This window comes from Nomascus leucogenys, chromosome 14, assembly GCF_006542625.1.
Source record: "Nomascus leucogenys isolate Asia chromosome 14, Asia_NLE_v1, whole genome shotgun sequence".
Taxonomy (NCBI): domain Eukaryota; kingdom Metazoa; phylum Chordata; class Mammalia; order Primates; family Hylobatidae; genus Nomascus; species Nomascus leucogenys.
In genome coordinates, this window is record NC_044394.1 from 51,243,546 (window position 1) to 51,255,939 (window position 12,394).

Genomic DNA, 12,394 nt, shown 5'->3' on the forward strand with positions numbered 1-12,394 from the left:
AACATGGGGAAACCCCGTCTCTACAAAAAATACAAAAATTAGCGGGATATGGTGGTGCATGGTTGCAGTCACAGCTACTCGGGAGGCTGAGGCAGGAGAATCGCTTGAGCCTGGGATGTGGAGGCTGCAGAAAACTGAGATCACGCTGCTGCACTCCAGCCTGGGTAACAGAGCGAGACCCTGAATCAAAACAAACAAACAAACAAACAAACAAAAACCCCTGAGGCCACACAAGCTGTGCTGGGTACAGCTTGACTCACACTCTGTCTCCGTGTGTTATGTCTCACTCTGGTGAGCTCTGTGTTTCTTTTCTTCCCATGGATCACACTGTTTTTCAGAGAGAGTTGCAGAGAAGTTCAGGAAATGCTTCTTGCTTTTTTTAAGCTTGCCACATTAAATGTTAATGTCTGCAGCACCACATTGGCGTGGTTCTCACTCCAGATGCATCGGGCTCAGTTCAGCAAGGAGACTTGAGCAGGGAAACCTGGGCAGGAAGCCTCATCCATACACAGGGCCCACCACTGTGGGCGTTCTAGGAGATGTGTAAAATGAACGTCTCTGAGGCCCCTGCACACCTATTACCACCACCGATGCTCCAGGACCCAAACAGGTGGTTGCCCACAGGGATAGGACAAGCATAACCTTTTAGAGCAGAAAGGCCAAGACTTGGATCCTGGAGCCACCAAATGCTTTACTAGGTAGGTAACCTTAGGTGAGAGATCATGGGAGTCAGCCTTCCCAGCTGTAAAATGCAGATAATAGCTACTTGGCAGTTCATTATTGAGATGACAGCAGTAGCAACAAGCAGGGCCACCCACTGTGTTACCTGTTATTCAGAGTGTATCGTTGGGAGGCCGAGGCAGGCAGATCACTTGAACCTAGGAGTTCGAGACCGGTCTAGGCAACGTGGCAGAACCCCGTCTCTACAAAAAATACAAAAATTAGCTGGGCGTGGTGGCGCATGCCTGTAGTCCCAGCTACTCAGTAGGCTGAGGCAGGAGAATCACTTGAGCCCGGGAGGTAGAGGCTGCAGTGAGCCGTGCTTGTGCCACTGCACTCCAGCCTGGGTGACAGAGCAAGACCTGTCTCAATAAAAAAATAAAAGAGTATTGTGATTCCTAGAACACAGCAGGACCTGGAAAACATTAATTCCCCTCCACCTCCTCCTCTTCCCCCAAGCTCTACCACCCACTTAGTTTTGCCTTCACCTTGCTTTGATCCTCAAAAATTGTCTGGTTCTGGTTGTGGAGGTCTTAAATGGGGATGTCTCAGATGGCTTTAATTTTCGTCTCCAACAGGTTACATTTGAAGCTGCTTCTCCTTTACTGCAGGAGTTTGAAAACATTGTAATATTCTCCTTTAATTATCAGTATCTCAGTGGGAAGCCTGACATTATAATTAGCACAGGCTCCTACATGGGATGACATTTTGCTCAACATATCATGTTCCTGGTGTGCACTGAGGCAGAAGCCGGTAGCACACTTCTAAATGACGCTGTTGGATTTGAGCATGAGAGTTGGCACCAACGCCCAGAGGGCAAAATCGCAACTCTGGGAATCCTCTGTGATCCCAAATAAAAGTGGCAGGGAAACTTTGAGATGTTCTGTCATCTCCTGCACAGGCGACAGACGCGCAGATGCCTGAGCCCTACTTTCTGGCCTTCAGATCAAGGAAGCTACAGCCAGAGTCAAAGTCTAATGCTGCGCTAGGATTAGAGTTAAAATCAAGACTCATTTCCATGTCGATTGTATTATGCCATCCTCCTACCTATTATGTAAATTAAAGAGAAAACTAAAGCAAGAGAATTTGAATACATTTTTGTATTAGGAAGCAAAGTTTCCAGTAACTTCCAGTTGTCTTTCTCCCATGGCCAGGTATTGGCTAGAACATGGTTTAATACAATCTTTTATTTTATTTTATTGTTTTGTTTATGGAGATGGAGCCTCACTGTGTGACCCAGGCTGGAGTGCAGTGGCACAATCTCAGCTCACTGCAACCTCCGCCTCCCAGGTTCAAGCGATTCTCCTGCCTCAGCCTCCTCAATAGCTGGAATTACAGGCGTGTGTCACCACGCCCAGGTAATTTTTAGTAGAGACAGGGTTTCACCATGTTGGCCAGGCTGGTCTCAAACTCATGACCTCTGGTGATCCACCCGCCTCAGCTTCCCAAAGTGCTGGGATTGTAGGCATGAGCCACTGCACCCAGCCTAGTAAGATCTTTTAGACTTGGTCTGTCCAATTCCATAGTCCCTGGCCACCTGTAGTTCTCTAAATTTACATGAGTTAAACTGGAATAAAATACAAACTTTAGCTCCTTAGCATGACTTAGCCACACGTCAAATACTTGTATCTAGTGGCTACTGTGTTGGACAACACAAGACGTAGAACGCTTCCATGATCATAGGAAGTTCTACTGGATGACACTGCACTAGACCCTTAGCAAAAAAAAGTAACTTCACAAATTGTTTGTTGTGTAGTGCCTGCCCAAGCTTGCCTTGGGGGGGAGTTCCTTTTCTGGAAGACAGTGTGAGAGAGCTGTTCTCAGTCATGGGGCATGTCCTAAATGTATTGTGAATAAGATAATTTAAATGTCAGCCTTTTCACATTGTTTCTAATAAATTAAGGATGCTGCAGAGTCATTCTGTGATACCATTCTCTTGCTTCTGCTGGTTCTGAGTCTTTTTCTTATATCCTGAGTTGGGGACTGAAGTGGGTTGCGAGTTGTGCCGGGACTTGTGTAGCAGGCTCGAGAGCATCACGATGTCTGATGTCGGGGGATGGAAGGAGCTGCCCAAGGGCTTAAGTAGTAGCTCATCATCTTGTCCTCTGGTGTTATGTGTTATCGGCCAGTAGGCACCGTCTCCTTACCCCAGCCCAAGCCAACATCATTGGTCTATGTCAGCTTAGCCCCTCTCACAGAACAGCCTCCTGTGACTTAACTCAGGTTTGAAAGAAAGGATGTTAACCGTCAGGTGAAAATCACTGGAGTCTTTATTGTCAGCTTTCTGCTAGAGCCATTGTCCTGTTCATCCCCCAATGCCTCTAGATAAAACTTTTAGAACACACTGCCTGGAGAAGCTTTGCCTCCCTGTGGGAATGACAGACATTGATCATGTAGACCTTTTTTTATTCTTTGGCTGCTAGGAAGCACAGCACTTCATTTGCTGCTTTGTGATAAAGATGAAGTGCATTCTTAAGGTCTGAATATCTGAATTCTTCTTCCATGTTATAACCTATTGTTGTACTGCAATTTAATCCATTTCAAAAGAGCACAGTTATTAGTTAATCACCACAAGTGATTTCATTCCTGTGTTGCCAGTTTTCTTCATTTTGTTTCCTGGCCACAGACTATATTTCTGAACCAGATACAGTGCCTAAAAAAGTGTTTTTATTTGATTATAATGGAGACTGGAGACCAGGTAAGAGGGAATGAAGTAATCTATTTGTAGCTTGACAGTGGTCTTGGTTAAGGTCTTGATTGACAAGGGCTTGATTTATTTTTGCTTCGCTGTAAAGAAAATTGTAGATTTTCTAAGATTTTGGTTTCTTAAAATACCTGGCTACTTTGCAAGCAGGATGGACCACCAAGGAGCCATCTCATCTGCTGATGAGTCTCCCTCCTCTGTTGAGGTGGCCCCATTTCTCCCGAAGCCCCAGCAAATAACAGGTTTAATTAATTGATCACGTTTCAGTTGCATACATTATAATGGTCCCAGCTTGTTCGTATTCATATATGCAAATTTTAGTGCACATTAATTATGTATTTAATAAGTCCCTGTTTGTTTTGTCTCCGTTTCCTTGATAGCTGTTATGGTGTGGAGTTGAAAATAATTAAAATGTTCCTAGTTTTCTGCAAATAACTGTTAACTAAGGTTGGATTCTGAAATCAAAATTCCATTTTCTTTTTCTTTCTCTGGTTAAATACAGTGGGTGAAATGACACCTAAATGTACTTCTAGGTCTATTCCTTGCTCTGTTGTCTGTCCCACTTTTCAGGGTGGTAATTGCCAGCTGAGTTCTCCATTTGGCATAGATGTGTCATGACTTGACTTAACAAAATGTATTGCTTTTGGCTGTCATCTTCTCCTTGACATGGAGATAAATTCAGAGGTGATGAGCTCAGCATGGGGGTTTGGGAGAGGATAGAAAAAAATAGGTTGTTTTCCACAGAATATTTGAGGGGGTAGAAGTCTGCAAAATCAATGTGTGTGAAGTCCCTAGGGGGCTAGTGACGAATCCAAGCTCCCAATAACACCTAGACTTCCAAGCCATTTCAGACCACCATTTCTTCAGTGGTTCAGCTCTTTGGAGAATAGACAAGTGTATGGCTGCATGTTTTGGGTATTACCTGCCCTAAGGGACAGCACCACATCCTCATTCACATCTCATCCTAATTGTTGCTTTGTCTACTGATGCAGTAGTTAGTAGCTGCAGGGATTATACGTTCGATCCCATTTCATTTTGTCTTATATCTTGTACCAATGTTTGTCGTATGCCAACATCTTGTGGTTTACTAGAGCATGGTAACTTCCCCTATTCTCCAACCTCCTTCTCCTCCTCTTCTTCCTACTACTCCTATTACTACTTATTTTTCATAGTTCTATCGGCGTCTTTAAGAATGGCAATTAATCTTTGCAGCCCATCTGCGTGGCTTAAACTCTACTCTCAGCCGTGGAGACTGTTGCTTCCACAGCTTCAGCAACACAGAGATTGTAAATGGAAATCAAATGAGGGCTCAAAAATGAATTCAGATGCTTCTTCTTAATAATTCTCTTTAAGAGAGAATGAACAAGGAGAAGAGTCTCAAACTGATCTGTTTTGTTGATGGGCTACTGAAAAAATTTAATTAGAAATGAACTCAAAGCTCATGGATGAAATAAAGTTTGGAAATTGCATTTTTACTATAGCAATTTAGACCATCCACATGTTCCAGAATCAATGGTAAGTAAGCATTGGGAGTCAGAATCTATAATTCCTATCTTATTTTGAAAATCACCAAGTAGGTGATTGTAAGAACGACTTCTCCAAGTTGTGATATCACTGGCTTCACCAGGAGATAAATAATTCCAGCTCCACCCTCTGCTTCACAGGTGATTTGAGGATAAAATAAGGTCATGGACACAAGCCTGCTTGAGAAATAAAGGTACCAGATAAATAGCAGTTATCCTGATTATTGGATGCCGCATTTATAAGCACTATTTGTCAGCTCCTTCCACTTCCAAATTCCATTTCCTTTCAGCTGCAGAGCCTTGCACTCATCAACTCTCTTCTCTCCCTCTTATGAAAGTTCAGAGCTGTCATTCCCAGAGAGTTTGTTCATTTATTTCTCTTCTCTATATTCTCAGAAATTCTTTCTGTCTCAGAGATGTTAGGGAAGAGGTTGGGGCATGCTGATGGGAGAAAAAAAAAATCGCTGAATCCTGTTTGCAGGTGCAAACAGTCTTCTTAAATGTCAACATAGCAATACAGGCATTTTCCCTCATTGTCTTTTAATCAAACACTTTTCTCCAGGCTCCTCTTTTTTCTACAAAAATCACTAAGTCCCAGTGACGTTCTAGATTTCCTTCTCTGTGCCCTGTTCTCGAGGGTCAGCCTCCTCTTCACACTAGAGCCACGTAGGGCTTTCCTGTTGGGAGTGGGGATGTGGGAGAAGTCACCTGATGGACTGAGTCAGTGTCCCCATGGAGCCGACAGGGGAATAAGCCAATGGGATGAGTGTAGAGAGGTGGAATTTCAGGCACTAAGGAACTCAGAGGAGTGCCAGGGTATGCATGGGGTTTGATGAAGATATTTGGGGCCACGTACCTTCCCATGGGCTCCTTGGGCTCTACCTTGTGAGGGACCAATTGCTCTGCCCTGATTTCTTTAGTCCTAAAAGACTCAGGATAAGCACTGGGTTTTCCCTCCTGGTAGTTCCAAAGTGTGCCCTGTTGCTTAGAGACAGGGGATGGTGCCTGGAGTGAAGATAAGGTTGTCAAGGAAACCAAGCCACAAATTCCCTTGTTTTTGTTCAGGTTGCTGGACAGAAGAGTGAAGGATTTTTGCTCTGACAGTTGGAAGAAAGTATTTTCTTTTCTGTGTGTGTTTTTACCAAGTTGATGTGTTATCCAAGACACAGCCGAATTAGTACCCACGTTGACAAACGGTGTTGAGTTTTGCATGGCTACCTTCCTCTTAATTCTGGTGTTCCTGATTTAGGAAAAAAAAAATACTTTACACAGTCATCTTCAAGGGATTCTTTGTTGAAGCTTCAAATGATCACATCTGCTCTATGCTAGCGTATCAGTGGACAGAGGAATTGGAGGGGGCGATATCCAGGAATGGTACTTGAAATGCTCCCTCCCAGTGGGGAGTTTAAGTTTTTCGTTTATCAGTGGTAGCAATTTTAGCTCCTGATGCTGGAAGCCTTCTGGGAGCTTGAGGAATCACATGTGTGTGTGCACATGTGTGTGCATGTGTGCATGTATGCGTTTACTCGTGGCCTCATACCTTCTGTGAGTCTGTCTCCTCTCCTCTCCTCTCTCCTTCCTGCCTGCATGTTCATCACGAGTAGCATCACAGGTTTTCTGAAGCCCTCTGACCTGTTTCTCTTCCCCATTCCCTGACTCTGCACTGATCCCCTGCTCCCCTAGGTCAACTTACTGAACACACTCAGTTCTGTTCCTTTACTGAGTCCAGGGGCGTTTCAGCTGAGTGGGGGGCTCAAAACACACCTTTGAGGGGAACAAGGCGGCTACACTAGGACATGGAGAAAACTGCATCAGGAGCAGAGAGGAGGGGACATTAACTGGGTAGGGGTGTGAGTGCCATGGGGCCCACGAGGATGGGGACACCAGGGTGGATTAGACAGTAGAAGAGACAAGGGATTTTAATGGATGGAAAGGGGGAAGAGAGGAGGGACCCGGATCTGTCCGGAATCCCAGACATGTACTTTGGTTCGCCCTCTGAGCATGTCTGCCCTAATTCGGCATGTTTGTTTTCTTCTCAGCATCCTCCCTCTCCCTCTGCCTCTCTCTAGGTTAAAGTCCTGAAGTTCTGCCCAGCTGCCCTTGAGCTGGAAGCCCCATAGTTGTTTTAGCTCTTCCCTGTCCCTCATTCTCCATAGCTAGTTGGTCACCAAATCCCATTGATCACTGGCTCCCATCTCACCCACCTCTATTTCCCATCTCCCTTTTCCAGCCCCACTGCTTTGTGAGGGGGCTTTTTTTTTTTTTTTTTTTTTTGAGACAGAGGCTTGCTCTGTCTCCCAGCTGGAGTGCAGTGAGGCAATCATGGCTCACTGCAACCTCCACCTCCTGGGCCCAAGTGATCCTCTTGCTGCCTCAGCTTCCTGAGTAGCTGGGACCGCAGGTGTGCCCAGCAAACCATTTCATTTATTTGTTGTGTGGAGACAGGGTTTCGCCATGTTGCCCAGGCTGGTCTCAAACTCTTGTGCTCAAGTGATCCTCCCACCTCGGCCTCTCAAAGTGCTGGGATTATAGGTGTGAGCCACCGCACCCGGCTGAGGCCCATTTTTTGTTGCTTCCTTTTCTCCTCTTCCGGCTGCTCTGCACTGTGTTACCAAACCTAACTTTTGAAAATAGAAATTTGCTTTCATGCCAGTCTTCATCTTACATGAGAAAGAAAAATATAGGTGTCTTTAATCTCCCCATACACAACCCCCACTCCCTACTCTCCGATGCTTGACTCCTGTGAGTTTCATCAAATCTGTGGGTGCAGAGCCCACCAGGGTGGGAGACTTCAGAGGAGACAGTGGAGCGGTGTCAGAGAGCAGTGACAGCACAGGTCCTGCTCCAGCAGCACCTGGACCAGAGCGGGGCCATATGGTGTCCTGGAAATGTGGCACACATCCTCCACCTTGCAGCGTGTCCACCTCCCTGGGGGCACCCATGGCCCACAGGGGAGAAAACCTCCAGACTCAGGCTGCGGAGACTCCTCTCAAACAGGAACTCAGCTCACCGGGCTGGAATAGTCTTTTAGGGTCATTAGTTAAGCACACAGGCTCTGGGGTCTACTGATCTAAGTTCAAATCCCAGTGGCTCCTCCACTTAATAGCCATGTGCTTGAGACAAGTGCCCCTCTCTGTGTCTCCATTTCACTCCTACTGTGGCCATTAATTCTCCAGTATTAGGGCCAACTGCCTGATCTTCTAACAGAAGGGACAGGACCATAGACCAGTCCCAATCCTTACATTTATTATAGGCTATAAAATGGGAAAAAGTGTCTATCACAGCCGAAGAATCAGAGGTGACATTTTAAAGCACTTTGGAGCTGAAACATCATGGAACCCACGGATTCCTAATGGAAAATCCTCCTAAGCTACTCTGCAGCTCACCTCACTGAGGACTGAATGACAAGAGAGTGAGTTCAGGGATGTGTACGAGTCTCCTTTTGCTGCTGTAACAAATGATCACAAACTTAGTGGCTTAAAATAACACAGATTTATTATCTTGTAGTTCTAGAGGTCAGAAGCCCAAAGTGAAGGTCAAGGTATCAGCAGGACTGCATTGCTTTCTGGAAGCTCTAGGAGAGAATCCATTTCTTTGCCTTTTCCGACTTGCCATGGCTGCCTGCATTTCCTGGCTCATGGTCCCCTTTTCCCCTGCAATGACCAGTTGAATCTTTCTCGCATTGCATTGCATTACTCTGTTGCTAACTCTCCTACCTTCCTTTTCATTTTAAGGACCCTTATAATTACAGTGGGCTCCTCCAGATAATCCAGGATAACCCCTCTCAAGGTCAGCTGGTTAGCCCCTTAATGCCTTCTGCAACCCCAGTTTTCCCTGCCATGCCACGTAGCATATTCAGATTATCGAGATTAGGACACAGACATTTTAGGAGGTCATTAATTTCCTACCATAGTATGTATTATTTTATTGTGGTACAGTTGTGGCCAGAGGACCACTATCAGAGACCTGAGTGGATGGGGCCACTTTAGCAGCTAGCAGAAATCCATGTATCACTGCCCAGTGTGTCTTCCTTGCCCACGTGAAGCCTCAAAGCAGCATTGCCGTGGGTCAGCCCGATTGGGAAAGAAACCCTATTTTCCTCTTGCTTTATTACAGTTCTCTCTTCTATGAACTTGGGCACCTGTCCCACAGTAACCTGGCCAGGGGTCTGTCTACGAGTGCCTGTGCTACAGTGTATTCAGTCTTTCCTCATCATCATGGAAGATAGTCTTATGCTAACTTCCCCAGTCTCCATGGGAACCTCCTCTTCAGTGCATTTAAAGACACAGTTATTCCTTCCCTGGTTGAGGGATCTGTATCCAAGGGTGAGAATGAGATGGCTGAAGGCAATAGCATTTTTCCTTCATATCAAACTTATGTTTTCCATGCACCCCTGTTGGTTCCTTCCCAATGCCTTCCCGGTGTCCCCCCACCTGGGGTAGAGGAATGGGCCACTTAGATGGAGAATAGGCTCACATATTCTTTTCTTTTTTCTTTTAATAACAGCTTTATCGAAATATAACTCACACAGCCTACAATTCACCCATTTGAAGTGTACAATTTAATGATTTTTAGAATATTCACAAAATTGTGCAACCACCACCATAAATTTTAGAACATTTTCATTACCCCAAAAGAAACCCCTACCCATTAGCAGTTATCCTCCATTTCCCTCCAGCTCCTCCCCCACAAACCCTAGGCAACCACTCATCTACTTTTATCTCTATGAATTTGGCTATTCTGAACATTTCATATAAATGAAATCATACAGTATGTGGCCTGTTGTATCTGACTGCTTTTAATTAGCACAGTGTTTTTAAGATTCATCCATGTATCAGTACTTCATTTCCTTTTGTTGTCAAATAATATTCCATTATATGTCTATGCCACATTTTGTTCATCCAGTCATCAGTTAATGAGCATTTGGGTTATATCTACTGTTGGACTATTATGAATAGTGCTGCTCTGTACTTTCATTTACAAGTTTTTGTATAACTGCATTTTCATTTCTCTTGGGTCTAAACTTAGTAGTGGAATTGCTGGGTCATTTGGTAACTCCATATTTGCCCTTTTGAGGAAAATGTATGACTGTTTTCCAAAATGATGTGCCATTTTTCATTCCTATCAGCAATGTAGGAGGGTTCTGTTTCTCTACATCTTCACCAACACTTGTTATTATCTGCATTTTTTATTAGAGCCATCCTAGTGGTTGTAAGTGGTAGTTCTTTGTGGTTTTGATTTGCATTTCCCTGATGACTAATAGCAGTGAGCATTTTTCACATGTTTGTCACACCTTGTTTTAAGTTAAGTGTCCACAATAGCAGTTCTTACTTTGGGGGTTACGATCGCCATGTATATCCAATCAAGCTTAAGGAATCTTTCTCTAACTTCCTGTGATACACATAATTATGATATATTATATAAAATGTCAGGAAGTTTATAAACTGCCTGGATCTATGGACTCCTGATTTTAACCCTTTTCTAAAGGATCTCCCTTGTTCTGAAAGAAAGTATAGTTCCAATTAGCTTAGAAAGAATCAGGTATTAATAAACCCTTCCCTAAAGGAAATCCAGCTGTATTAGTCCATTCTCACATTGCTATAAAGAACTACCTGAGACTGGGTAACTTATAAGGAAAAGCAGTTTAATTGGCTCACAGTTCCACAAGCTGTACAGGAATCGGCTGAGGAAGCCTCAGAAAACTTAAAGTCATGGTGGAAGGTGAAGAGGAAGGAGGCAAATCTTACATGGCCAGAGAAAGAGGAAGAGAGTGAAGGGGGAGGTGCTACACACTTTTAAACAACCAGATCTCATGAGAACATATTCACTATCATGATAACCGCAAGGGGGAAGTCCACCCTCGTGATCCAGTCACCTCTCACCAGGCCCCTCCTCCAACACTGGGGATTACAGTTTGATATGGGATTTGGGTGGGGACACAAATCCAAACCGTATCATTCCATCCCTGGCCCCTCCCAAATCTCATGTCCTTCTCACATTTCAAAATACAATCATGCCTTCCCAACAGTCCTCAAAGTCTTAACTCATTCCAGCTTTAACTCAAAAGTCCACAGTACAAATTCTCATCTGAGACAAGGCAAGTGACTTCCACCTATGAGCTTGTAAAATCAAACCCAGTCAGTTACTTCTAAGACACAATGATGGTACAGGCATTGGCTAAATACTCCCATTCGAAAAAGGAGAAATCAGCCAAAACAAAGGGGCAAATCCAAAACCCAGCAGGGCAGTCATTACATCTTAAAGCTCCAAAATAATCTCTAACTCCATGTCTCACATCCAGGCCACACTGATGCAAGGGGTGGACTCCCAGGGCCTTGGACATCTCCGCCCCTTTGGCTCTGCAGGGTACAGCCTCATGGCTGTTTTTCCAGGCTCATGTTGAGTGCCTATGGCATTTCCAGGCACATGGTGCAAGTTGTCAGTGGATCTCCCATTCTGGGATTGGAAGGACAGTGGCCTCTTCTCACAGCTCTACTAGGCAGTGCCCTAGTGGGAACTCTGTGTGGGGGTTCAAACCCCACACTCTCCTCTGCACTGCCCTAGTTGAGGTTCTCCATGAGGGCTCCACCCCTGCAGCACACTTCTGCCTGGATATCCAGGCATTTCCGTACATCCTCTGAAATCTAGGTTGAGGCTCCCAAGCTTCAGCTCTTGCCTTCTGAACACCCACAAGTTTACCACCACGTGGAAGCCACCAAGGTTTATGGCTTGCACCCTCTGGAACAGTGGCCTGAGATGTATCTGGGGCCCTTTTAGCTATACCTGGAGCTGGAGTGGCTGGGATGCAGGGAGCAGTGTCCCAGTGTTGTGCAGGTCAACAGGGCCCTGAGTCTGGCCTGCAAAACCATTCTTCCCTCCTAGGCCTCCAGGCCTATGATGGAAGCGGCTTCCACAAAAGTCTCTGAAATGCCTTTAAGGCATTTTCCCTATTGTCTTGGCTATTAACATTCGGCCTCTCTTTACTTATGTATATTTCTGCAGCTGGCTTGAACTTTTCCCTAGAAAATGGGTTTCTCTTTTCTACTGCATGGTCAGGCTGCAAAGTTTCTAAACTTTTTGCTCTGCTTCCCTTTTAAATATAAGTTCCAGTTTCAGATCATCGTTTTGCTCACACACATGACCATATGCTGTTGGAAGTGGCCAGGCCACATCTTTAATGCCTTGCTGCTTAGAAATTTCTTTTGCCAGATACCCTAATTTATCACTCTCAAGTTCACAGTTCCACAGGTCACTAGAGCAGGGGCCCAATGTCACCAGTCTCTTTGCTCAGGCATAGCAAGTGACCTTTACTCCAGTTACCCAAAAGTTCCTCCATCTAAGACCACTTCAGCCTGGACTTCATTGTCCATATCACTATCAGCATTTTGGTCACAAAAATTTAAAAAGTCTCTAGGAGGTTCCCAACTTTCCCTCATCTTCCTGTCTT

The 12,394-nt window shown here is 44.9% G+C and overlaps 1 protein-coding gene across 4 annotated transcripts in view; it reads left to right on the forward strand.

Moving 5' to 3' along the window:
- The window catches only part of SLC39A11 (solute carrier family 39 member 11), a 463,670-nt gene that overhangs the window by 281,307 nt on the left and 169,969 nt on the right, over nucleotides 1–12,394 (forward strand). The window lies entirely within an intron of this gene.